This window comes from Triticum aestivum, chromosome 2A (genome assembly GCF_018294505.1).
Source record: "Triticum aestivum cultivar Chinese Spring chromosome 2A, IWGSC CS RefSeq v2.1, whole genome shotgun sequence".
Taxonomy (NCBI): domain Eukaryota; kingdom Viridiplantae; phylum Streptophyta; class Magnoliopsida; order Poales; family Poaceae; genus Triticum; species Triticum aestivum.
In genome coordinates this window covers 780,191,830-780,219,778 of record NC_057797.1, presented here as the reverse complement: position 1 = coordinate 780,219,778, position 27,949 = coordinate 780,191,830, and the positions used below count along the sequence as shown (strand labels likewise).

General features: G+C 47.2%; 1 pseudogene; it reads left to right on the top strand.

Annotated features, from left to right (window-relative positions):
- Positions 1-27,949, top strand: part of LOC123038301 (uncharacterized) — a 58,221-nt pseudogene that overhangs the window by 380 nt on the left and 29,892 nt on the right.

The window sequence follows — 27,949 nt, the reverse complement described above, 5'->3', positions numbered from 1 at the left end:
CCTACTGAGTCTCTTTACTTTGAATAGTTTTCTTCTTCTTAATTTTTCTATTCAGAGTTCAGTTAACGACGAGATTTAATATCAGTTCTTGCATTTTCATAACTTGTGGAATGCCGAGTATGCAGAGAGACAAACTGAGGGTAGTGAGGGACTCTCTTGGACAAATGCTCTGCAAGTTGTATAGAAGGCTAACTTGGCTTAAGTGATTCTACTTTTCTACCAAGTACATTGCACATACATGTACCAATGGATTATTTTATCTGCTATAACATCCGATACACATTTGACACAAAAATAATAAGGATAAAGAGCAGCATACTTACAATTCGGTGAAAAGCTCATAGAAATATTTTATGAACTCTAGTCTTTTCATTCTACCGTACCTGTAATATGTATTTTGCCATATGCAGTGGGTACTTGCCACCAGAATACTTATTTTGGAGAGTGGTCTCAAAGAAGCTAGACATATTCAGCTTGGGTGTCGTAATGACCAAGATAATTGCAGGGCCTATTGGCCCCACCAGATATGATGAAATGCAACTAGAGTTTCTTGATCAAGTAAGAAAGCTATTTCTTCAACCGGACAAAGAATCATGTTTATTTTGAGCCATGTTATGATATGCTACACATTTGTATGTTGTTATCTTTACTTTGCACTTCAATCACACAGGTACAAGGAAATTGGACAAAAAGGTTGCAAGCAAGTTCTCCGGAGACACTAGAAGCACAGTGCCAGCAAGTGAAAAGATGCACTGAGGTTGCACTGAGCTGCATGGACATGGATAGGCACAAAAGGCCAAGTATAGTGGATATCATACATGAACTTGACAAGACTGAACTTTCTGGTGAAATGGCTACTTATTATCATGAAGATCCATCACCACCACTTAGCCGAGGTAGTGGACGGAGGAGGCTACCACCACTTGCTTCCACTTCAAAAGTTGTTCAACCTAAAGCATCACCTTCACCTCCATCTTTACCACCTTCACCAACACCATCTGCCATAGGATCTTCAGCACAACTCGATGGGTTCCTCAAGATCAGGGAGGGCGTCTACGGTATCAATTTCCTTCCTCAATCACTTTGTGTTCTGTTTAAGATAGGTGTTGTATCGGATCACACTTTCCTTTTCACTTTAACATCTTTTTCATAGTAGTTTTCCTTATGCACCATCAATGTCTTGGCCTATATAAAATGTTTTTATTTGCAGTACTGAATTCGTGCTTCAACCCTGATGCCTTGACGGGCAATAAGTGCCAGCGGCAGCGTTATATTAAGGACATCGCCTTAAGCCTCAAGAGCAACTTTGTTGACGCGCGCCTCTTGGTCTACAACTTCGGTGTGGTATATAGAAGCCGCAGCCTGGTGCACGACATCTTGGCCAAATATGACATTACTGTGACCAGGTACCCGAGCCAATATGAGGGGTGCGCGGTCCCCGTGTTGGGGATGATTCACACCTTCCTCTGTGAAATGGATGATGAGCTTTTTCGGGAGCAGATCTTTGTCACTACTAGGAAAAGGCCTACTAATGGCGCACCTAATTTGGCCATTAATGGCGCATTAGTGGTGCGCCAATGGCGTGCTACTAATGGCGCACTACTAATGCGTCATTAGTATCTGGTATACTAATGGCGCACCACGCGGTGCGCCATTAGTATAGTCCACAGTGCGCTATTAGTATGCCTTCCAGGGGGCCATGTATACCCAGGTGCTTCGGCATACTAATGGCGCACAACAACAGTATGTGCCATTAGTAACTTCGGCATACTAATGGCATACTGTTTAATGATGCGCCATTAGTATCCTTTGGCACACTAATGGCGCACTATGATGTGATGCGCCATTATTATGAATATTAGGTTTTTTTGTTTTTTAATTTTCTATTTTTTGCACAGGTTACAAAATGTATAATTGGACAAAATATAGACAGCACACATCAACAACAGATTCATCGAATAAAATAGAAGATTAGTCTCTGAATACAATTCATCATATTAGTCTCCGAATTGAAAAGACCGAACAAAGATAGAACATTATATTACAAGTCTCGAGACCGCGAGTTTGTCTTCACATTATAAGTCGATATCGATCATCTAAACTACCATCACATAGAAGAGAGCTGCGGTCATCACAATGAGCATCATCACAATGAAACTCGTCTTCATCCGGTTCCTCCAACGCTCCCTCCCCTCTCCCGCTAGATAGCGGGCGTATCTAGATTCGGCCTCGGCCCTAGTGGTGTACCCTTTGTAACTGTTACCGCTGAATCGGTGAACCTGTCTCCGACACTCCTCCCAGTCGTTGTAGACTCCGGGAACCATACCCTTGTACACGACATACCACGTCATCGCTATGCAATAGCCAAACGAAACGTTAGTACCAATTCACAGACAATACATAAGCAACATATAAGTATGCAACAGAACGATCGGAAGAGAAAAGCAAAACATTAATAGCATCGATTACATCTAAGTTGAATGACTCTCGAAACCAAAGAGACATACTACAATTTCATTAAAGTTTAATTACAACATATGAGCCAATCGATGTTTCAGAACTAGACACAGCATCACTGTTTTCGACTCGACTCAAGGGACCGGAGCGTGGATGAAGCCGCCGTCTATCGTGGGAGTCATGAAACAACGGGCGTTGTCAGCCTGCATTTGTAGGATTGTGTCGATGTCACTGTTGGACGGTTGATTTCTGAGGTAGAACTGCCCCGAGGTACGAAGGACATCTTGATGGATGATTTCCGCAAACTCCGACTGGATGCGAAAGAATTCTTGTCTGATGTCCGCGTCCTGGATTGCCGACACGCTCGCGGCCCAATCTTTGAGTCTACTCGGTAGCAGAAGTTGATGATGGTCCCGTACGATCGCCCGCATATGATGGATGGCGTAGTAGGCACCCTTCTGGCCGCCAGTTGGCTGCTTGACGCAGCAGAACGTCGTATTATGGGAGAAGACGTGCTTGCCGTACTTAGGAATAGGCCTGGTGAAGGTGCCTCCAGATTTGACGTAGCCGGGGAGAACATCATCAAGAACCTTTTTGACATTTGTGTAGTCTATGTTCGACTGACGGTCCGGGTCGAAATATGTGGCCATGGAATATTTGGGGCTTAGGAGGATGAGCGTGCAATGTGTGTCACTGCAGAAAACACAGAATGTTAAAAGAAAAACGATCGAAATCTAAGAATTCATATGTTACGGGGCGGTTGAGGGGAGGACTTACTCGGGAAAGTAAGGCACGAGGAAGTTATCCTTATCTCGGTTTGCCAGAATGACGCCTTCGAGGTAAGAACTCGCGACTTGCCGGTCCCCAGCGTTGCCCAAGATCTTGGCACGCATGTAGAAGGGGTCGACTATCACGATGTCCGGGGTCTTGTCGCGAATGATCCGCATCTCCATACTCAGCGAAAATAGCCGAACGAAGGTGTAGTGCAGTGGATGAAGGTTCAACATAGCGTGGATGTCATCAAACCGCAGGACGATCGTACCCCCGATGGAGTTATCCACAAAGCCCTTGCCCTCTGGCACCTTGGCCGCGAAAACCGGGTATGCCACATCCTTCTCTCTGAGACGCCGCTTCTCCAAAGAAAGAACACTGTCATGCAGACTCCGCATAGCACCGGTTGCAGCATCGAGCATATTTCTTGGTAGCATCGGCCTACCCGCCACATGCACCCTCCTCGAGATATCCTCAGGTGCAGGTGGCCCGTCCTGAGCACGGATCGTACTCGGTGTCGGCTGGCCCGCACCCTTGTTAGTCTTTCTTTTGCGTGCCTTCTTCTTCTCCTGTAATGGGACCGAGTTCTGCTCACGGACCGCCTTCTGGAGTGTGTTGGGGCTGATAATATTTCGCTCCTCGCCTATTTGAGGCTCGGTGAAGTCGGCAGCTGGAGGCGTCTCCTGAGAGCTGAAAGCTAGACGACGCCTGTTGCAACTTGGCTTCTCCGCGGTACCAGCTAGATCGCGCACGTCTTTTGTTGGGTTGGGTTCTTGAGAAGGAGGCCCCATGAAGTCGCCACCGTACCCATGATCGGCAAAGTACTGATCGACGTTGGCAAATGTATCGTCGTCGTCGTCATTCTGATCCTATGCCATATGCATGTTTGGATCCAGTGGCATAGGGATGTCCGGCACCGTTGCGGCGGTCTTGCCATGGGGCCGACTTGGCGCCGGCACGAGTGGCGGTGTTGTCTTTGGGGTGGTGTCCCCCGCCCCCAAACGAATCTGGCTCTTCGGCCAAAGCAGGGGCCAGCTCAGGCAGGCGCTGAGGGTCATCACGTCATCATCGTCGGCCCCGACGGGTCGAATCGGAGGTAACAACTCGTCGCAGCCTGGCAGCACCCGAACCAGTTGAACCCTAAACAAGTTGGGTGGCATCTGGGTACCGTGGAACAAGGGGTTGCCCGGTTGAACGATTTTGCCCTTGGCGACATCGACCAACTCGTTGTTCACGAAGTGCAGGAGAGTGCACGGAACGTCGGCGGCGCCCTGCGAAAACATGTAGGGCGTCAGGGATGCCCATTCAAAGGCAAGGAGATGAAGTCCTCGGCCGAGAGAGGCTTAATTAGTTACCGTGATGATGGCGTCGAGCTCGGCTAATGTCGAGGCACCGCCAACGGCGGGCGTGCAGTTGACGGAGGGGCCGCTTGCTGCAGAGGTGCCGGCCGACGTACACCCGAGTGCATTAAGCTCCCGTGCCGGCGTCGGAGACACCAATGCCGCCTCCGTCGGAGACACCAATGGCCCCGCCATCGCGTTCTGCGAGTTGCTGGACGTGAAGCTAGGAATCGGGGGCGGCCCCTGTTGGCCGCCCGCAATCCACGCACTAATCCCCTGGATCAAGGTAGGCACAATGGCGGTCATCGTCCTTCCGAGTTGTTGTTCCACTTGCTCTTGGACCATCTCCGGAATCCGCGCCACCTGTGCCCTGAGTTCTTGAACCTCGCGCGCCTGGCTTTCTGAGCTGGTCTTTTTCTCCTTTCGCCCACCAGTGTTATAGTATGATGACCATTTTGTCGACAAGCCTTTGCCGGCCACACGACCAGCTGACGTCGGCTTACTGAGCTTATCCTTGTTCTTCATTACATTCAACGCCCTATTTAGAGTGGTGTCCCAAGGGTTGCTCTTAGTCGACCCCGCGCTACTGCTTTCAGTCGCCTGCGGAAGGAATGTGAACCATTTAGAAATTTGGCTTCATTAATTAAAATGCAACCATATGAAGCTAATTACGCGGGGGTGTATTCCTTACAAGAACAAGCTCAAGCTCCCTGGTCTTCGGATTCGCGGTAAGCTCCTTTGTTTTCGGGTCCTTCTTGTACCGGGCCCTGACAAAGTTCCTGGTCTGCTTGTCACCATATTTATCAAAGAGGGGCGGTAGGCCTTGCTCGGCATGGTCTGCATCCTCCTTGTCCCATATAGGCTCCGCCACTCTGTAACCGCCGGGACCGAGTGTGTGTTCCCCTAAGTTCAGCTCCCGCATTTCTTTCCCCCACTTACTTGAATCGGAGCTTGCGGTGCTCGAGCAATTGATCTTGAAGTCGTTGTAGTCATCTTCGGTGATCGAAGGATTTTTCTCCTTGATCTTCTCATAACTCTCACCTTTCTGGATCATTCTCTTCACATTGCTTTTCCAAGTAGACAGGGCCGTGCTCATCTTCGTGAGGGCAGCAGCGTTCACTTTATTCCCTTTAAGGCTTGTGTTTTCAAATTCAGCGGGGAACTTGTATCGTTCGTGCAGCTTCGTGAAGAGGAGGTTGCGCAAATTCCCTCGGTCAGGATGCCTGAGGTTCTTGGTGTTGATCGAGACGGTGCTCCGGAGAATGCACCCGAGCTGAAGCGAGTACCCCTTGACTATTCGTTCGGGCGCCGTTGGATTCCCGTCGGAGTCCACTTCAGTAACTTCCTCCTTGAGGGTGCGGAGCACGGTCGGGCGCCGGTCCTTCCGTTACCTCTTCGGTTGGCTGCCATCTATGCGTGCGCCGCCATCATCAGTGGTGGCATCCTCGGCGGCACCATCAGTGGTGGCATCAGTGGGGTCATCCTCGGCGGTACCATCAGTGGTCTCAGGATCGGTGGGGAAGGCGGCGGCCTCATACAAGTGAGGTTGTTCCTCCATCTCCTGGGACAGCTGCCAGAATGCCTTGACGCCCGAACCCCCGGCCTCATCGTTGTTGGCCATGTTTCTCTCTAAATAGGAACAAAGTTAGGTCAAAAGGTTGGTTATTGTCAAGGAACAAGATCATGGTCTCATCATTTAGGGTTTGTCGACACCGAGGCATCCTAAAAGCTAAGCTTTTATCATTGAGAATTTTTCGACGCCGAGGCACCCTAAAAGCCTAAGCTTTCATCATTTCGGTTTTTATCGACACCGAGGCACCCTAAAAGCCATGCATTAGTCACAAGTACGCCGGGGCACTTGATCCTACTTAATTAACTACTAAGATACCCCGGCCCATGCATTAGTCACAAGTACCCCATATGTCCTATTTTTAGCAAAGTCATGCTAAAATTCACGGAAAATTTCAGCATGACCTTTGCTGAAAATAGGACATATGGAGTACCCGAATTTGCCAGAACGGAAGTTAATCGACATTCCGGCAAACTCAAGGGCCTCTCGGGGTACCTGCAAAATCATTATCCAATGAAGGAATTGTGCCGCACACTGCTGCCTCACATTGCTGCCAAAATCATTATCGACATGCTGAACTTGTATTTCACTCTGCATAGCTGAACAGTCTAACAACCAGAAATTCTAGGGTATATTACACTGTAATTCTAGGGTATATTTCAGTGAGATGATCTAACACTGACAAAATAAAGGAAACACCTACTGAACCAATACAGGGCTAAAAACACATGGGGGTTACACTTAAAAACATCCAGTGAAAGGTTACATGTTCACTGCGAATTAATAGATGCGTGAGTTCCAGTGCCCATATATGAAAAATCTTGAGCAGCAAAGGGCATCATCATCAAAGTGAAACTCTTAAGCCCTACATAATTATGCAGCCATGATCACACATGACATTACTGGATTTAGATCACAAACTGTCAATAAAAATGATGTACTACTGCTTTCAGTTAATTCAAATTAGCTAAAACATTTTACTGTCAAATAGTGCTAATGTTTACTCTATGAAATAAACTACTCCTCCTCTCTTCTCTTCTTCAGTTAATTAGGATTAGTTTTAGAGGTAACTAACTGAAACTATTTATCATGTTGACAACAGTAGCATGTGGACCTATCATGGTGATTTCATATCAAAATAGAGGAGTACTCCTGTTCATTTGGAGAACTCATACAACAATTGTTATGCATCAAACTTGGGATCAACAGTAGCATGTGGCCTTATCATTCTGGTTTTTGGATGATTTAGTTAATCAAATTCCTCAATTGAGGAACACCTGGACTTGTCATTCCGGTCTTGGGATCAACAGTAGCATATGGACTTATCATTCTTGTTTCTGGATGATTTAGTTAATCAATTTGACATCAATTGACCTGGTTTTTGGATCAATTACAGTTGCTGCTGCTGTGAATCAACTATACAAAGGGCCAAAATTACACTAATAATTACAGTGTAAAAACCATGGAAATAAACAGTAATTCCACTAAAAATGCCACTTGCAAATACAGAGCAAAAATCCACTAGAAGTACACTGTAAACCCACTAACATTTACAGTGTAAATTCCACTAACAATTACAGTGTAAATTTCACTGAAAATGCACAGTAATTACACTAAAAGTACACTGTAAATACCACTTAAAACACACAAAAGAATTACACTGCTGGAGAGGGCGATTCCTCCATGATCTAGAGTTCTAGACACAAACATGGCTGGAGAAGCAAAAAAAATCACAGGTAACCAGTCAAAGAGGGGGAGAGGGGGAGAGGGGGAGAGGAGGAGGGGGAGCTCACGGGGGCCGGGGAGTGGGGCGTGGGGAGGATGTCGGGGACGAGGTCCGGGTGGTGGTGGTGCTCCGGCGACGGTGGTGTGGACGGGGCGGCGTCCGGGCGGCGGGGTCGCGTCGAGGCGGCAGGGCAGCGTCGAGGTGGCGGGGCAGCGGCGTCGGGGCGGGGTCGAGGCGGCGTCGGGGCGGCGTCGGGGCGGCGGGGCAGCGTCGAGGCGGCGTCGGGGCGGGGGGGCAGCGTCGAGGCGGCGGGGCAGCGACGTCGGGAGAGGAGAGGGGAAGGGGATCGAGGGCGAGGGCGAGGGAGAGAGAGGGGATAGGGAGGCGCCGGCCGGGGAGGGAATATGGATGGGGCCGGGCACAATACTAATGGCGCACCACCCCTCGGTGCGCCATAAGTACATCCATACTAATGGCGCACCTCACCGTGGTGCGCCATTAGTATTTTTTTATTTCTGCTCGAGCCAACAGGTTATCTTCCACCTGACCTGATAGACACCAAGTTGCCTCTACTAGCTCGACTAGTCAGCAGCCAGTTCTCACACCAGGAGGTCCTGGGTTTGATTCCCAGGCTCCACAATTTTTTTATGCATTAAAATGATGTTTGATACTTATTTTTGTTTAAATATGTTCAAACTTGTTTAAATCATAACAGTAATATTTTTTTATAATACAGTAATAATTTTTTAAATAATATCATCAAACAGTAATGTCGGTGGAGCGGGGGAGGGTGCGCGGGGTGCGGGGGGTCGGCGGCGGCGGTTGAGTAGGGGAATCGAGGGTGCGGGGGGCCGGCGGCGGCCGGTGGACCGGGGGGTGCTCGGCAGCGAGGAGGACCGGATCTGGCGAGGTGGGATAGCGATCGAGATGGAGGGGGATCGAGATCGAGTGTCCATGAGATTTAAAAATATTCATGATAGTTCAAAAAGTGCCCATGAAATACAATCGAGAAATGAAGGCTCAGATTTAAATACAATCGATCTTAGCTAGCTATCTGTTCACAATCTTCTTGCCCTTCTTTTTCGCAAATGGAGTTCTTCTGTGGAACGGACGTCCTTTAGGTAGGGTGGTCCTGCTTCTTCTTGTGGTGTATGCTGCTACTTCATCATCGTCGTCATGTTCGATCCTCGGGTCGCCGTACTTGTCGAAGTCTTTCTCATTGGCTACTCCATCCATTCCGATGATCTTCCTTTTGCCTCTCCTCACGACAACACGACTAGGCTTTGACGGGTCGGTAATGAAGAAGCATTGGTCCACTTGGGAAGCCAGTACCCATGGCTCATTTTTTGCGGTGACGTTTGCGCCCGCGGTCTTGGATTTGGCTGTTGGGGAACGTAGCAGAAATTCAAAATTTTCCTACATGTCACCAAGATCTATCTATGGAGAGACTAGCAACGAGGGGAAGGACAGTGCATCTACATACCCTTGTAGATCGCTAAGCGGAAGCGTTCAAGAGAACGGGGTTGATGGAGTCGTACTCGTCGTGACCCAAATCACCGATGATCCTAGTGCCGAACGGACGTCACCTCCGCGTTCAACACACGTACAGCCCGGTGACGTCTCCCACGCCTTGATCCAGCAAGGGGAGAGGGAGAGGTTGAGGAAGACTCCATCCAGCAGCAGCACAACGGCGTGGTGGTGGTGGAGGAGCGTGGCTATCCTGCAGGGCTTCGCCAAGCACCGCAGAAGAGGAGGAAGAAGAGACGCAGGGCTGCACCAACGAGATTGAATCGCATGTATAATGGGCAGCCCCTTAGGCCTCATATATATAGGGGAAGGGGAGGGGCTGCGCCCCCTCTAGGGTTCCCACCCCTAGGGGGGCGGCAGCCCTAGATGGGGAGCAAGGGGGGCGGCCAAGAGGGGAGAGAGGGAGGCGCCCCCTAGGGTGGGCCTTAGGCCCATATAAGCCTAGGGTTTCCTCCTTTTTTCCTCCTAGCTGGCCTTGGGCCTTCTGGGAGGCGCACCAGCCCACTTAGGGGCTGGTCCCTCACCACCCTTGGCCCATGCAAGCCTCCGGGGTTGGTGGCCCCACTTGGTGGACCCCCAAGACCCTCCCGGTGGTCCCGGTACGTTACCGATAAACCCCGAAACTCTTCCGGTGTCCAAAACAGGACTTCCCATATATAAATCTTTACCTCCGGACCATTCCGGAACTCCTCGTGACGTCCGGGATCTCATCCGGGACTCCGAACAACATTCGGTAACCACATACTAACTTCCTTTATAACCCTAGCGTCATCGAACCTTAAGTGTGTAGACCCTACGGGTTCGGGAGACATGCAGACATGACCGAGACGTTCTCCGGTCAATAACCAACAGCGGGATCTGGATACCCATGTTGGCTCCCACATGTTCCACGATGATCTCATCAGATGAACCACGATGTCAAGGACTTAATCAATCCCGTATACAATTCCCTTTGTCTATCGGTACGATACTTGCCCGAGATTCGATCGTCGGTATCCCGATACCTTGTTCAATCTCGTTACCGGCAAGTCTCTTTACTCGTTCTGTAACACATCATCCCGTGATCAACTCCTTGATCACATTGTGCACATTATGATGATGTCCTACCGAGTGGGCCCAGAGATACCTCTCCGTCACACGGAGTGACAAATCCCAGTCTCGATTCGTGCCAATCCAACAGACACTTTCGGAGATACCCGTAGTGTACCTTTATAGTCACCCAGTTACGTTGTGACATTTGGCACACCCAAAGTATTCCTACGGTATCCGGGAGTTGCACAATCTCATGGTCTAAGGAAATGATACTTGACATTAGAAAAGCTTTAGCATACGAACTACACGATCTTGTGCTAGGCTTAGGATTGGGTCTTGTCCATCACATCATTCTCCTAATGATGTGATCCCGTTATCAACGACATCTAATGTCCATGGTCAGGAAACCGTAACCATCTATTGATCAACGAGCTAGTCAACTAGAGGCTTACTAGGGACATGGTGTTGTCTATGTATTCACACATGTATCTGAGTTTCCTATCAATACAATTATAGCAAGGATAATAAACGATTATCATGAACAAGGAAATATAATAATAACTTATTTATTATTGCCTCTAGGGCATATTTCCAACAGTCTCCCACTTGCACTAGAGTCAATAATCTAGTTCACATCGCCATGTGATTAACACTCATAGGTCACATCGCCATGTGACTAACACCCAAGAGTTTACTAGAGTCAGTAATCTAGTTCACATCACTATGTGATTAGCACTCAATGAGTTCTAGGTTTGATCATGTTGCTTGTGAGAGAGGTTTTAGTCAATGGGTCTGAACCTTTCAGATCCGTGTGTGCTTTACAAATCTCTATGTCATCTCCTAGATGCAGCTACCACGCTCTATTTGGAGCTATTCCAAATAACTATTCTACTATACGAATCCACTTTACTACTCAGAATAATCTGGATTAGCGTCAAAGTTCGCATCGGCGTAACCCTTTACGACGAACTCTTTTACCACCTCCATAATCGAGAAAATTCCTTAGTCCACTAGTTACTAAGGATAAATTTGACCGTTGTCCTGTGATCCATTCTTGGATCACTCTTGTACCCCTTGACTGACTCATGGCAAGGCACACTTCAGGTGCGGTACACAGCATAGCATACTGTAGAGACTATGTCTTAAGCATAAGGGACGACCTTTGTCCTTTCTCTCTATTCTGCCGTGGTCGAGCTTTAAGTCTTAACTTCATTCCTTAAAACTCAGGCAAGAACTTCTTCTTTGACTGATCCATCTTGAACACCTTCAAGATCATGTCAAGGTATGTGCTCATTTGAAAGTACCATTAAGCGTTTTGATCTATCCTTATAGATCTTGATGCTCAATGTTCAAGTAGCTTAATCCAGGCTTTCAATTGAAAAACACTTTTCAAATAACCCTATATGCTTTCTTAGAAATTCTACATCATTTCTGATCAACAATATGTCAACAACATATACTCATCAGAAATTCTATAGTGCTCCCACTCACTTCTTTGGAAATACAAGTTTCTCATAAACTTTGTATAAACCAAAATCTTTGATCATCTCATCAAAGCATACATTCCAATTCCGAGATGCTTACTCCAGTCCTTAGAAGGATTGCTGAAGCTTTGCATACTTATTAGCATATTTCAGGATTGACAAAACCTTCCGGTTGTATCACATACAACCTTTCCTCAAGAAAATCGTGAGGAAACAATGGTTTTTGACATCCTATCTGCAAGATTTCATAAATAATGCAGTAATCGCTAATATAATTCCAACAGACTCTTAGCATCGCTACGAGTGAGAAAGTCTCATCGTAGTCAACTCCTTGAACTTGTCGGAAAACATCTTAACGACAAGTCGAGCTTTCTTAATGGTGACACTTACCATCATTGTCTGTCTTCCTTTTAAAATCCATCTGTACTCAACAGCCTTACGACCATCGAGCCATTCTGCCAAAGTCTACATTTTGTTTTCATACATGGATCCTCTCTCGGATTGTATGGCCTCGAGCCATTTATCGGAATCCGGGCCCACCACCGCTTCTCCATAGCTCGTAGGTTCATTGTTGTCTAGCAACATGACTTCCATGACAGGATTACGTACCAATCAGAAGTAGTACGCATCCTTGTCATCCTACGAGGTTTGGTAGTGACTTGATCCAAATCTCATGATCAATATCATAAGCTTCCACTTCAATTGGTGTAGGTGCCACAGGAACAACTCTTTGTGCCCTGCTATACACTAGTTGAAGTGACGATTCAATAACCTCATCAAGTCTCCCCATCCTCCCACTCAATTCTTTCGAGAGAAACTTTTCCTCGAGAAAGGACCTGATTCAAGAAACAATCCCTTATTGCTTTCGGATCTGAGGCAGGAGGTATACCCAACTGTTTTGGGTGTCCTATGAAGATGCATTTATCTGCTTTGGGTTCGAGCTTATTATCCTGGAACTTTTTCACATAAGCGTTGCAGCCCCAAACGTTTAAGAAATGACAGCTTAGGTTTCTCCAAACCATAGTTCATACGGTGTCATCTCATCGGAATTACGTGGTGCCCCCTTTAAAGTGAATGTGGTTGTCTCTAACGCATAACCCATAAACTATTGTGGTAATTCGATAAGAGACATCATGGTATGCATCATATCCAATAGGGTGCAGTTATGATGTTCGGACACACCATCACACTATGGTGTTCCAGGCTGTATTAGTTGTGAAACAATTTCCACAATGTCTTAATTCTGTGCCAAACTCGTAATTCAGATATTCATCTCTATGATCATATCATAGATCTTTTATCCTCTTGTCACGACGATCTTTCAACTTCACCCTGAAATTACTTGAACCTTTCAATAATTCAGACTCGTGATTCATCAAGTAAATATACTCAACATCTACTCAAATTATTTGTGAAGTAAGAACATAACGATATCCACTACATGCCTCAGCACTCATTGGACTGCACACATCAAAATGTATTACTTCCAGCAAGTTGCTTTCTAGTTCCATTTTACTGAAACCGAGGCTTTCAGTCATCTTGCCCATGTGGTATGATTTGCATGTCTCAAGTGATTCAAAATCAAGTGAGTACAAAACGGTCCATTTGCATGGAGTTTCTTCATGCATATACACCAATAGACATGGTTCGCATGTCTCAAACTTTTCAAAAACGAGTGAGCCCAAAGATCCATCAACATGGAGCTTCCTCATACGTTTTATACCGATATGACTTACGTGGCTGTGCCACAAGTAGGTGGTACTATCATTACTATCTTTTGGCATGAACATGTGTATCACTATGATCGAGATTCAATAAACCATTCATTTTAGGTGTAAGACCATTGAAGGCATTATTCAAATAAACAGAGTAACCATTTTTCTCCTTAAATGAATAACCGTATTGCGATGGACATAATCCAATCATGTCTATGCTCAACGCAAACACCAATCTCGATGGTAGAGGGAGCGTGCGATGCTTGATCATATCAACATTGGAAGCACTTCCAACACATATCGTCAGCTCACCTTTAGCTAGTCTCCGTTTATTCCGTAACTTTTATTTTGAGTTACTAACACTTAGCAACCGAACCGGTATCTAATACCCTGGTGCTACTAGGAGTACTAGTAAAGTACACATCAACACAATGTATATCCAATATACTTCTATCGACCTTGCCAGCCTTCTAATCTACCAAGTATCTAGGGTAATTTCGCTCCAGTGGTTGTTCCCCTTATTACAGAAGCACTTAGTCTCGGGTTTGGGTTCAACCTTGGGTTTCTTCACCAGAGCAGCAGCTGATTTGCCGTTTCATGAAGTATCCCTTCTTGCCCTTGCCCTTCTTGAAACTAGTGGTTTCACTAACCATCAACAATTGATGCTCCTTCTTGATATCTACTTTTGCGGTGTCAAACATCGCGAATATCTCAAGGATCATCATATATGTCCCTGATATATCATAGTTCATCACGAAGCTCTGGCAGCTTGGTGGTAATGACTTCGGAGAAACATCACTATCTCATCTTGGAAGATCAAATCCCACTTGATTCAAATGATTGTTGTACTCAGACAATCTGAGCACAAGCTCAACAATTGAGCTTTTCTCCCTTAGTTTGTAGGCTAAGAAAATCGTCGGAGGTCTTATACCTCTTGACGTGGGCACGAGCCTGAAATCCCAATTTCAGCCCTCAAAACATCTCATATGTTTCGCGACGTTTCAAAACGTCTTTGGTGCCTCAATTCTAAACCGTTTAACTGAACTATCATGTAGTTATCAAAACGTGTATGTCAGATGTTCGCAACATCCACAGACCACGTTCGAGGTTCAGCACACTGAGCGGTGCATTAAGGACATAAGCCTTCTAAGAAGCAATGAGGACAATCCTCAGTCTACGGACCTAGTCCGCATAATTGCTACTATCAACTTTCAACTAATTTTTCTCTAGGAACATATCTAAATAGTAGAACTATAGCGTGAGCTACGACATAATTTGCAAAATCCTTTTGACTATGTTCAGGATAATTAAGTTCATCTTATGAACTCCCACTCAGATAGACATCCCTCTAGTCATCTAAGTGATTACATGATCCGAGTCAACTAGGCCGTGTCCGATCATCACGTGAGACGGACTAGTAAACGTCGGTGAACATCTTCATGTTGATCGTATCTTCTATACGACTCATGCTCGACCTTTCGGTCTTCTGTGTTCCGAGGCCATGTCTATACACATGCTAGGCTCGTCAAGTTAACCCTAAGTGTTTTGCATGTGTAAAACTGTCTTACACCCGTTGTATGTGAACGTAAGGATCTATCACACCCGATCATCACGTGGTGCTTCGAAACGACGAACTGTAGCAACGGTGCATAGTTAGGGGAGAACACTTCTTGAAATTTTAATGAAGGATCATCTTATTTACTACCGTCGTTCTAAGTAAACAAGATGTATAAACATGATAAACATCACATGCAATCAAATAATAGTGACATGATATGGCCAATATCATATAGCTCCTTTGATCTCCATCTTGGGGCTCCACGATCATCTTGTCACCGGCATGACACCATGATCTCCATCATCATGATCTCCATCATCGTGTCTTCTTGAAGTTGTCACGTCATCTATTACTTCTACTACTACAGCTAACGTTTAGCAATAAAGTAGAGTAATTACATGACGTTTATGTTGACACGCAGGTCATAAATAAATTAAGACAACTCCTATGGCTCCTGCCGGTTGTCATACTCATCGATATGCAAGTCGTGATTCCTATTACAAGAACATGATCATCTCATACATCACATCCTTTGGCCATATCACATCACATAGCATACCCCTGCAAAACAAGTTAGACGTCCTCTAATTGTTGTTTGCATGTTTTACGTGGCTGCTATGGGTTTCTAGCAAGAACGTTTCTTACCTACGCAAAGACCACAACGTGATATGCCAATTGCTATTTACCCTTCATAAGGACCCTTTTCATCGAATCCGATCCGACTAAAGTGGGAGAGACAGACACCCGCCAGCCACCTTATGCAACTAGTGCATGTTTGTCGGTGGAACCGGTCTCACGTAAGAGTACGTGTAAGGTTGGTCCGGGCCGCTTCATCCCACGATGCCGCCGAATCAAGATAAGACTAGTAACGGCAAGCATATTGAACAAAATCAAAGCCCACAACTACTTTGTGTTCTACTCGTGCATAGAATCTACGCAATAGACCTAGCTCATGATGCCACTGTTGGGGAACGTAGCAGAAATTCAAAATTTTCCTACGTGTCACCAAGATCTATCTATGGAGAGACTAGCAACGAGGGGAAGGAGAGTGCATCTACAAACCCTTGTAGATCGCTAAGCGGAAGCGTTCAAGAGAACGGGGTTGATGGAGTCGTACTCGTCGTGATCCAAATCACCGATGATCCTAGTGCCGAACGGACGGCACCTCCGCGTTCAACACACGTACAGCCCGGTGACGTCTCCCACGCCTTGATCCAGCAAGGGGAGAGGGAGAGGTTGAGGAAGACTCCATCCAGCAGCAGCACAACGGCGTGGTGGTGGTGGAGGAGCGTGGCTATCCTGCAGGGCTTCGCCAAGCACCGCAGAAGAGGAGGAAGAAGAGACGCAGGGCTGCACCAACGAGATTGAATCGCGTGTATAATGGGCAGCCCCTTAGGCCTCATATATATAGGGGAAGGGGAGGGGCTGCACCCCCTCTAGGGTTCCCACCCCTAGGGGGGCGGCAGCCCTAGATGGGGAGCAAGGGGGGCGGCCAAGAGGGGAGAGAGGGAGGCGCCCCCTAGGGTGGGCCTTAGGCCCATATAAGCCTAGGGTTTCCTCCTTTTTTCCTCCTAGCTGCCCTTGGGCCTTGTGGGAGGCGCACCAGCCCACTTAGGGGCTGGTCCCTCACCACCCTTGGCCCATGAAAGCCTCCGGGGTTGGTGGCCCCACTTGGTGGACCCCCGGGACCCTCCCGGTGGTCCCAGTACGTTACCGATAAACCCCGAAACTCTTCCGGTGTCCAAAACAGGACTTCCCATATATAAATCTTTACCTCCGGACCATTCTGGAACTCCTCGTGACGTCCGGGATCTCATCCGGGACTCCGAACAACATTCGGTAACCACATACTAACTTCCTTTATAACCCTAGCGTCATCGAACCTTAAGTGTGTAGACCCTACGGGTTCGGGAGACATGCAGACATGACCGAGACGTTCTCCGGTCAATAACCAACAGCGGGATCTGGATACCCATGTTGGCTCCCACATGTTCCACGATGATCTCATCGGATGAACCACGATGTCAAGGACTTAATCAATCTCGTATACAATTCCCTTTGTCTATCGGTACGATACTTGCCCGAGATTCGATCGTCGGTATCCCGATACCTTGTTCAATCTCGTTACCGGCAAATCTCTTTACTCGTTCTGTAACACATCATCCCATGATCAACTCCTTGATCACATTGTGCACATTATGATGATGTCCTACCGAGTGGGCCCAGAGATACCTCTCCGTCACACGGAGTGACAAATCCCAGTCTCGATTTGTGCCAACCCAACAGACACTTTCGGAGATACCCGTAGTGTACCTTTATAGTCACCCAGTTACGTTGTGACGTTTGGCACACCCAAAGTATTCCTACGGTATCCGGGAGTTGCACAATCTCATGGTCTAAGGAAATGATACTTGACATTAGAAAAGCTTTAGCATACGAACTACACGATCTTGTGCTAGGCTTAGGATTGGGTCTTGTCCATCACATCATTCTCCTAATGATGTGATCCCGTTATCAACGACATCTAATGTCCATGGTCAGGAAACCGTAACCATCTATTGATCAACGAGCTAGTCATCTAGAGGCTTACTAGGGACATGGTGTTGTCTATGTATCCACACATGTATCTGAGTTTCCTATCAATACAATTATAGCATGGATAATAAATGATTATCATGAACAAGGAAATATAATAATAACTTATTTATTATTGCCTCTAGGGCATATTTCCAACATTGGCTTCGGGTATAACCATGGTGGTGAAATACCGGTCTTCTTTTAGGACGCTCTTGGCCCATCTGACACGGAACATCGGGACCTTCTCTCCAGCATAGCTCAGCTCCCAGATCTCCTCGATCCTTCCGTAGTATCTGTCCTTGTCGTTACCGGTGTAGGATTTCATCGTTACCCCGGAGTTCTGATAACCATCGCTCTTCATGTCCTTGGCCTCGGTGTAGAATGTGCAACCGTTGATATCGTACGCCTCATAGGTCATCAGGTTGTGCTCGGCGCCCTGTGACAAGGCGAATATGAGTTGTTCTTCCGCGGAAGAATCCTCATGTAAAGGGTACGACAGAAGCTTCTGCTTGAACCAATGCGTGAAACATGAGTTGTGCTCTTTGAGTATATCTCCGTCCGTCCTCTGTTGGCCTCGGTCATTGTACGTCTTCTTAATAAAGGTTTTGTGCTGTACCACCCAAGGATCGACCACGTCTATGTGTTGTAGCGCGACTAGGTTTGCTCTTTCAAAGTCGGCGAGTCGACCCTCGAAGTCGACATGCATTTCGTGACGACCCTCACGGTGACCCCATCCAGCGAGCCTGCCGAGGTGCCTGTTCACGGGCAGACCAACGGGGTTCTCGATGCCTAGATAATTCGTGCAGTAGGAGATGCACTCTTCGGTCAGAAAGCCCCTAGCTATGCTTCCCTCTGGACGTGACATGTTGCGAATGTATCCTTTGATGACACCATTCATCCTTTCGAACGGCATCATGCTATGCAGGAACGTCAGCTCGAGTTGAATGATATCGTCCACGATATGGACCAGCAGATGCACCATAACGTCGAAGAATGCGGGCGGGAAGTACATCTCAAGCTCGCATAGTATCACCACGATCTCTTCCTGTAGCCTTCTGAGTTGCCTCACGCCAACAGACTTCCGAGAGATGACGTCGAAAAAATTGCATAGGCCAAATAGGGTTTCACGGACGTGCGCGTCCATGATCCCATGGATTGCAACTGGAAGTATCTGCGTCATCAGCACGTGACAGTCGTGAGACTTCATCCCGCTGAATTTCTGCTTCGCTGGGTCTAGGTATCTGCTTATCTTCCCCGCGTAACCGTAAGGAAGTTTTACTCCTACGAGGCAGGTGAAAAACTGCTCGATCTCCTCCTGACTTAGAGTGAAGCACGCGGGAGGGTAGTCATTTCCGGTCTTCTTGGCCTTCTTGCCTTTGCGACGACTTTCCGTGTCCTGCTTTGCCTCATCATCATCATCATCATCATGATCATCATATATAGTGTGAAGCTCCTACCTGATGCCCATTGATTTCAAGTCTGCCCTTGCTTTCGGCCCATCTTTGGTCCTCTCTGGCATGTTGAGCAGGGTACCAAGCAGACTCTCGCACATGTTCTTCGTGATATGCATGACATCAAGGCTGTGAGGCACACGGTGGATCTTCCAGTACGACAAGTCCCAGAAAACAGACCTCGTTTTCCATACCTTCAGCAGCGGCTCTGGCGCCTTTCGCTTTTTTCCCGGCTCTGACGCCTTTTGCTTCTTTCCCGGTAGTGGGCAGTCTTTCCAATTTTTCAACAGCTCGTCTATTTCCTCGCCGCTCCTCGTACGCGGGCGTCCTCGGGGTTCGGTTTCACCATCGAACAGATCCTTGTGTTTTCTCCACGGGTCATCGTCGCGAAGCCACCTTCGATGTCCCATGAACACGGTTTTCGAAGACCCGGGATCTCTATCTAGCTGGCGATACGTTGTGTCATCCATGCACCTGGCGCATCCAGAAAATCCGTGGACCACCTTCCCCGCGACATATCCGTAACCGAGATAGTCGTGCACCGTCGTGAGCAGCGCGGCTCTCATAGGGAAATATTCTTTCTCTGCGGCGTCCCACGTATTGGCTGGAGTTTTCCACAGCATGTCAAGCTCCTCTTTTAGCAGCTCCAGATACAGATTGATGTCGTTCCCTGGTTGTTTCGGTCCTTCAATTAGCATACTCATGTGAATGTACTTCCTCTTCATGCACAACCAGGGGGAAGGTTGTACATCCACACAAACATAGGCCAGGTGCTATGTGTGTTTCTCTGGCTGCCAAACGGATTGACTCCATCGGTGCTCGCGCCCAGCACGATGTTCCTTGGATCGTTCCCAAATTCTGGGTCTTCGAAGTTCAACGCTTGCCACTGGCTCGCATCCTTAGGGTGACTCAGCATCTTGTCTTTTTTATCTATCTCCGGATCATTTGCGTCATCTTCTCGCTTCTTCTCCTCCCTATCCGCGTGCCAACGCAGGAGCTTTGCTACCTTAGGGTCCGCAAAATACCGCTGCAGATGAGGAGTGATCGGAAAGTACCACACCACTTTTCGAGGAGCTTTCTTCCTCTTCTTGTATCGAGTGACGCCGCACACCGGACATATGGTAGACTCCGCGTGCTCGTCCCGATAAATGATGCAATTGTTCATGCACACATGGTATTTCACGTGCGGTAAATCCAGAGGACACACGATTTTCTTCGCCTCCTCCAAACTGGTCGGGCACTTGTTCCCCTTGGGAAGACGTTCGTGCCAGAATGACATGTTCTCGTCGAAGCATGCGTCGGTCATTTTGTGTTTTACCTTCATCTCCAGAGCCATGAGCGTTACTTTCAGGCGGGTATCCTCGGGCCTGCATCCTTCATACAATGGAGTGACCGCGTCTAACTCAAGTTGATCCATCTTGGCTTTCTCTCGGGCGGCAGCTCTTGCGTTATCCGTCTGCTTGAGAAGCAGCTCTTGAATATGAGGGTCCTGCACCCAGCCCATCGATGGTCCAGCGTCGTCTGCTCCGGCATCTTCCTCATCATCATGTCCTGCATCTTCTACATGATGACTGTGTACAGCATCACCGTCGTGATCATCTCCTAGGGATTCTTCGTCTTCTCGCCCACCCGAGCCGCGGTGGTTGTCTTGCTGCCCTTCCTCATTTCTTGCCCGGCCCCCATGAACGACTTCGTAGTCATCTTCATCACCTTGCCACCGATAGCCATCCATGAAACCACGCAAGAGCAGGTGGTCCCGCACCTGCCCGGATTCCGGGTCCGCAATAAGGCTCTTCAGCTTGCATCTTCGACACGGACATCTTATCTCCATCTCGTTCTTTTGAAGCATCTCGGCCTTCGCGGACCTCAAAAACCTATTCACGATGCCTTCGGTCATCATGCGGACCATGGTCGCCTGCAGGGTAGAGCAAAACGATATTTTAGAACCAAGAAAACATTTGGCATGACTTCCCCTAAAAATAGGACCAAAAAGAATGCTTAATGCCAAAATTCTCACCGAAACGGAAATGAATCAACATTCCGGCAAAATATTGGCAACTATCGCATTTCAAATACCGGTACACCTCCAAACACAAACACATATGCAACACCACAAACATATGCAACACCACGAACATACATAGATCTAGCTAGGCCATAAAAAGTGCATATGTGCACATTGTTGTAGGGAGAAATACATAAATATAGCTTCCCCATTACTTACCTATTAAAACAAGGTAATTTAACCACTTAAATTGAATGAATCTATGGTGGAAATGAGGTAAAAAAGAGGAGGCACCCGAGACAAGGAGGAGGTGGAGAGAATGAAGTGGGGAGAAAGTGAGTGTGGGTAGGAGAGGCTCCCCAAAATATCTTGTTGCTGCCCACTTACTAATGGCGCACCAACTCAAAATGCGCCATTAGTAATCTAGGTTACTAATGGCGCACCTTCTGGTGATGCGCCATTATTAGTTTTGCAAAAAAAAATTTACTAATGGCGCACTGTCCTCCAGTGCGCCATTACTAGTTTGAACTAGTAATGGCGCACGGTGCGACAGTGCGCCATTAGTAGTTTTGCAAAAAAAAAGAAAAAAATATAATAAAAAAAACAACATTAGTGGCGCACTTTCCGACAGGTGCGCCATTACTAGTTACAACTAGTAATGGCGCACTTTGTCTGGATGCGCCATTAGTATGTTTGGACAGGCGCACTAGTTTCAAAAAAAAAAATTGATACTAACGGCGCACCTTGGGCCAGGTGCGCCATTAGTAGTTTCAACTCTAATAGCGTACCAGATAGTGATGCGCCATTAGTATATACTAATGACGCACCCCTTGTCAGGTGCGCCATTACTGTCAATCTCATCTATAGCCCTTTTTCTAATAGTGTGTCATGCACTTTGAGCCAGGCGGCTGGCCTGTACTCACGTTCCTGTTAGCAGGACTGCTGCTGTATCAGCAGAAGTGCACTGGTGAGCAGAAGACGCTTGAGATGATCTACAAGCAAGCACCCCGTGAGCTCATCCAGTGTCTCTCACCTCTAAATCACATGCCTTCTCAGATAAGATACCTGCAGTATATATCACGTAGTAGAATCAGTACAATAAGGGGGACACCAGCCGATCCACCGCTTGTCCTAGACTATGTGGTACTACGAATACGAAGCATTCCAAATTTTTACGCAAAGGCCAGATGTTGTCTAATCTTTCGTATTTATGGGATGGATCCCCTTTTCCGTATATCAACGGAAACCAAGGAGCTTTTTTCTACATCAAAGAAGTATGAGCAGGTAAGTTAAAAAATGTTATTGTTTTAGGAACTAGCTAATCTATAATTTGCTGGAAGTTGTTACTAACATTATGCTCTCATTATAAATCAAAAAATTCATGTTACTCAGGCAGAGGATGGCGTGATTAAGATTGAGGTGAACAGCAATATTGAAGGCGATGTTGTCCTTGAATGCACCTGCATGTACGCTGAAAAAGAACGAGAAGAGATGATGTTCCGTGTCATGTTCAATACGTCATTTATCATATCTGACATTCTGATGATCGGCCGTGATGAAATCGACATGATGTGGGATGCTAAAGATCGATTCCGGGAGGATTTTAAAGCCGAGGTATGTAATCCTAATCGCCGTTGCAATCAACTTATTCTTCTCTGGCAAAATTGTGCAGAAACTAAGCAATGTTTGTCATTTGTGCTCAAAAGGTTATCTTCTCAAAGGTGACCACGAAGGTTCAACACACTTTCAGCAGTACGGTCTGCTCGGATGCGGAGGCTGAAGTGTAGCCCAGTTCATTCATTATGAGATAGAGGATTAATTTCGTCGATAGCATAGAGTCTTAAAGATGAAGAAGAAATAACATGGAGGGCTTATAGGCTGATAGTCCACGCTGCTCTCATGGTGGACGGCGCGGACGCCCAGGGGGACAACACCGGCGAGTACGCCATAAGCCAAGGGGCCAATGAGGTCTGGAGTGGTTGCCCTTATCCCGTATCCAAGAGAAAATAGACACGGCTAGGTCCACGGGGGAGAGAGCCAATAAGAGGATGCAAATTGTGTTGGAGAAGTCGATCTGTATTTACGTGTTTGGGGAATAATATGCCAGCTTGTCTGCCATGGCCTGCAGGCATATTTTATCAACAGTTTTACTAAAAATCAGTCATCAGTTATCTGTTTTTTATTTGGCTTCAGGTCGAATTTGTGGCCGCCCAATCTGTCTTCATGATTCGTGCTGGCTCAGTGTCCGGTATCCTTTGTTGGGTGTGTTTTTAGTCAAACCCTTATCCCGCGGCTGATTCCCTAGTCTTTTTTATGGGCCAATTACATTTCAGCCCCTAACTCACACCCAATACTCAGATTTACCCTTAATTTTTGAAGTGTACTCAAATTTATCTTTTTGACGTTAGGTGTATTTATAAAAATGCTCTTCTATGCCATTTTCATCAAGTCAACGGGATTTGACCGTCTACTAGATGTTTTCTGGACAATTTTGCCCTTGCATCCTTATGTCATTGACACGTGGGACAGACCCTGCCGAAAAGATAAAAAATCTCTCCCTTCTCTCTATTACTTACATGTGGGGCCAAACAAAAAAAGTACAAAAAACTCTTTATCTCATCCTCCTCGCCTATCTCTCGCCTCTAGATGGATGCGGCGATAGGAGCACAAACCGGCAGCGGGCTGCAGATGGGCGCTACAGCAACCTTCGCACGTCGCCGGCTCGCTGCCAGCTCGTTTCAAGACCGTTGTCTCCGAGCCCTCTTGTTCCGTGTGCTCTTAGAACATGAACAATGTCCAGAGCTTTGCTGCCGCCAGCTAGTTCGCCGTTTTTGTCGCGAGAGTCGGTCCCAAACTTCGAAAGCATGCCCATTAGCTTCTAATATTCCTATAGAGCCTCCCCTCTGGAGGAAATCAACGGAGGTGAGGTAAATCATTGAATTGGCCGTCGTCTTCTCCCCCTCCGCCGCCCTGCCTCGATTTCTATGTCTAAGCCACCCCGACGCTCTCCGTTGGCTTGGCTTGCTCATCCAGATATGATGCTTCTACACATGCTAGACCCCTCGCCGCAGACCATTACATCCCCGAGCCGTCGACCCGTGAACACCCGCTCCGCCATCCGGTATGGATGATTAAGTCGTCAAGAAGGCGCTCCACCGCTCCCCTGCCTCATCTAAGCCCATCCTAAACTTTCTGGCGATCCCTTGGTCATTTAGCTATTTTTTCCGAGCCTCCTCGCCTAGAGGAGTAAATAGAAAAGAACTACCACATTATGGGCCAGGGTTACAAAAAACTATCATTTTTTTTAATTTCTCAAAACACTACCAAAAAATTGGTTTGTTGTTCCAAAAAATCGAAGCATTAAGTTTAATTTGCATTTATGACAAAGGGGGTTCACTCGTCAGGTCACCGTTAAATTGGACCGTTAGCTGACCGTTATGACATGTGGAGCCCACATGTCGGTCCCTACAAAAAAACCAAACCGATCCTTATATTTTCTTTAAAAAAAAGCAACCAGGCCCCAATAAGTTTTCTCAAAAAGCAATCGGGTCCCTATGCTCCTGGGCCTCACTCTGTCTCGCTCCCTTTAGCTGTCGCCATGCTCGGAAGGTGCTGCTCGCCGGTGCTGCTCCCCGCCGCCGTTGCGGCTGCTCGATCACGGATGTTGCTACGTGCCGCTGTTGCTGCGTGCCGCCGCTGCTCCCCGTCGTTGCGGCTGCTCGCGGCTCTTGCTACTTGCCGCTGCTGCAGTATCCACGGCCTTGTGGCCGGCCCTTGCTGGTGCTCTTGGGAGAGAAGACAAAAGAGGAAGGAAGAAAGAGCTGACATGCATGTGGGTCCCACATGTCAGTTAACGGTCAAATAAGCAGTCAACGGACGGTTTAGTTAGGAGCGGGCCCGACGTGTCATAGTCCGGATCAATTCTAAATAACGTGGTCATTTGCGTTTTTTGAAACAGCCAACCAATTTTGTGGTAGCGTTTTGAGATATTAAAAAAAAGTGATAGTTTTTTATAACCCTATCCCGTAATGTGGTAGGTTTTTGCTATTTACTCCGCCTAGCACCACCGCTGGCCGCCGCCGCCGCAAGAGGTTGTGTTTACCCTGGGTCGTTGAACTTGCAGCCGGTTTGTCGTCATTCCACCACGACGCAACCCACATGAGCTCACGCGCACCTCGCCGTCCCTCTCCTAGCATGCTCTCCCCGGTGTCCATGGCAAACATAAGAGTGCCCACTTCCCATGTGGAAAAGTACTTTCCAAGGCACTCTTACAAGGATACGGGTCATGCCGTTCACTAACCTCCTTAAACTTGATTAGTGTTTCTTTGATGTAGCTGGCTAGCTCACGGTTAATTTTGCGCTTGCTCACGACAGGAAGAAAGGCGTCCTTAATCGACTCAATGCGCGCCATGAAGGAGTGGAGGCGTGTCTCGATGGCAGGAGACAGCTCCCTGACTTGGCGCGCCCTGAGCATCACACTGGATTCGAGCTGGCCCGGATGCATGCTGGATACATACATCATCAAGGAAATCGTGCATGCTGCTCAGCTCGGCCTCCAGGTTCCTCACTGATCTAGGCGGAAGGCGAGTGCACTTCACGTGCCTGCAATTTATTAAGCTCATATACTTGTACTACTACATATATTAATTGTGAGATAATCAAGGAGCCGCACGTCGTTCCATGCCATGGCAAGCATACAGCCACTCACACGGGCGTGGAGACCTTGTTCATATCTCTACTGTAGACTCCTGAACCATATGCGGGCATGTGGCTACCCCTTGCCATGACAGTTCCAACTTGTTCATACCTAGTACTACTAGATGTCTTTTCGGTTCAGAAGTACAGTACATACGAGTACTACTAACAGTCTCAAAGACCAAAACATCTCTCACCACTATCAAACATCAATCTAAGAAACATAGTACTATTACACACTACCGGATCTGTGTGCTTTGCCGAGTGTTGCGCACACTGGGCAAAGGCCTCTTTCCAGTGGGCAAATGCAGAGCGCCGTCCCAGCGACACTTAGAAAAACTGGGAGCACAGCAGCACACCATGTATCCATGCTTTGCCGAGTGTCTAGCAGATGCGGCACTCATCAAAGTTGTGTTGGCAAAAGCCCATCCGCGGGCATTGGTGGGGCTAGCATAGGACACCGCATGTCCAGTTTTGTCAAGTGTCACCCATAGTTTTAAAAACCGGACCAGAGAAAACCAGAACCGGAGGCCGGTCCGGATTTTTACAAACACCGGATTTTATTCATTGAGCGGTAGCCCATCTGAGTGCAAAACACCCATCGGAAAGCCAGGAATTACATCTGAAAAAGTTACAATATCATCTAACACTAGAGCCTCCTTACGCACATATGTGCAACAGAATTAACATGTTGACTAGCATAAGTAATGGAAACTTAATATCTCTTCTTGCATCTCCTGTAACATTTGGTAGCCAATTGATCTATCCACTTGCCTTCCCATAGGTTCTTGGCATTGAAACAGTCCGTCTCTATGATGATGGACTGGTACCCCTCCTTTGCAAACAGCACGACATCGCGACACGCCAAAAGCTCCAAGCTAAGAGGGTCAGAGACACCCACGTAGCCGGCGCATCTTGCCGGCGAAAAGCACCATCATGATCACGAGTAACCATTCCTGTGGCTCCCTTGCCATTGGCATTATCAACAGCACTGCCGAAGTTTATCTTTAACCATCCCGTTGCCCAACGGGAGGATAGGAATCCATTGGATACCCTCCCGAAAAACTGGTTCACAAAAACTGAAAATGCAACAAAAACTGTGTTTTTATAAGATGATGCTGTGTGGAAAGACGTACTGCTCCTTGATTACCTCGGGAGTAAATATCTTTTCTTTGTTGTGGCAGGAATCTCGGAGTAAATATCAGGTCAATTGCAGGCGGCCGTTGGCCCGCTAGCACTCCCGAGCGGCCGCCAGGAAAGGAAAGAATCACGCGGCCCCCCCGGTCCCATAAAAGGAAATCTCTCCCCCGGTAGCAACACATGCGCGCCAAGCCAACAAATCACGCGCCCAACGCGGTACCCAGGCAATCATGTGCCCTTCCCTCCTCTCCCGAAGCTCTTATGCCCACTGGCCACCAACTTTTTCTTCCCCACGCCCTTACCTGTTCCCACCTTCTTCTTTCCTAGAAAACAAATGGTTTCTTTGGTCTAGATCTCCATCGCCAAAGCTGCCATGGTAGATGAATCAAAGTGAACTAACAACAGATCTGGAACAATTTGCCATGAAAAAAAGGGGAAAGAGCGAGGACAGATCAGAATGTACCGGGTAGCACCAACAAGGGTGAAAGAAGAGGTCATCATTTTCTCCTCATGTTCAGACCCCCTCCTTGACTTCCCCCTCACCAAATTTCTCTTTACAAAAATAGCTTCTCCATTGTTGAAGAGAGCATAAACAGAGATAAAAAAGGGGAGCTCTTGTACCTGTGCAATTTTAACTGATTTTTTTGCAACTACATCATGGGACAAGCCAACATTTGAAGCATTGTGTGCAACAAAATGCAAAAACTGTGCAATTATATAGGAGAGAGCACATAGATAGTCTTATATCACACATAATGCAGAAGAACTGATGTCCATGTAGCAAAAAAAGGAAAAAAATAAAGAGAAAAGTATATTGTAGGTACTGTGAAGCATAACTACCAACTAGACAAAAATCTATTCTGCAGGTGTTTTCTTCCTTTGATCTTTCCACACAATAGTA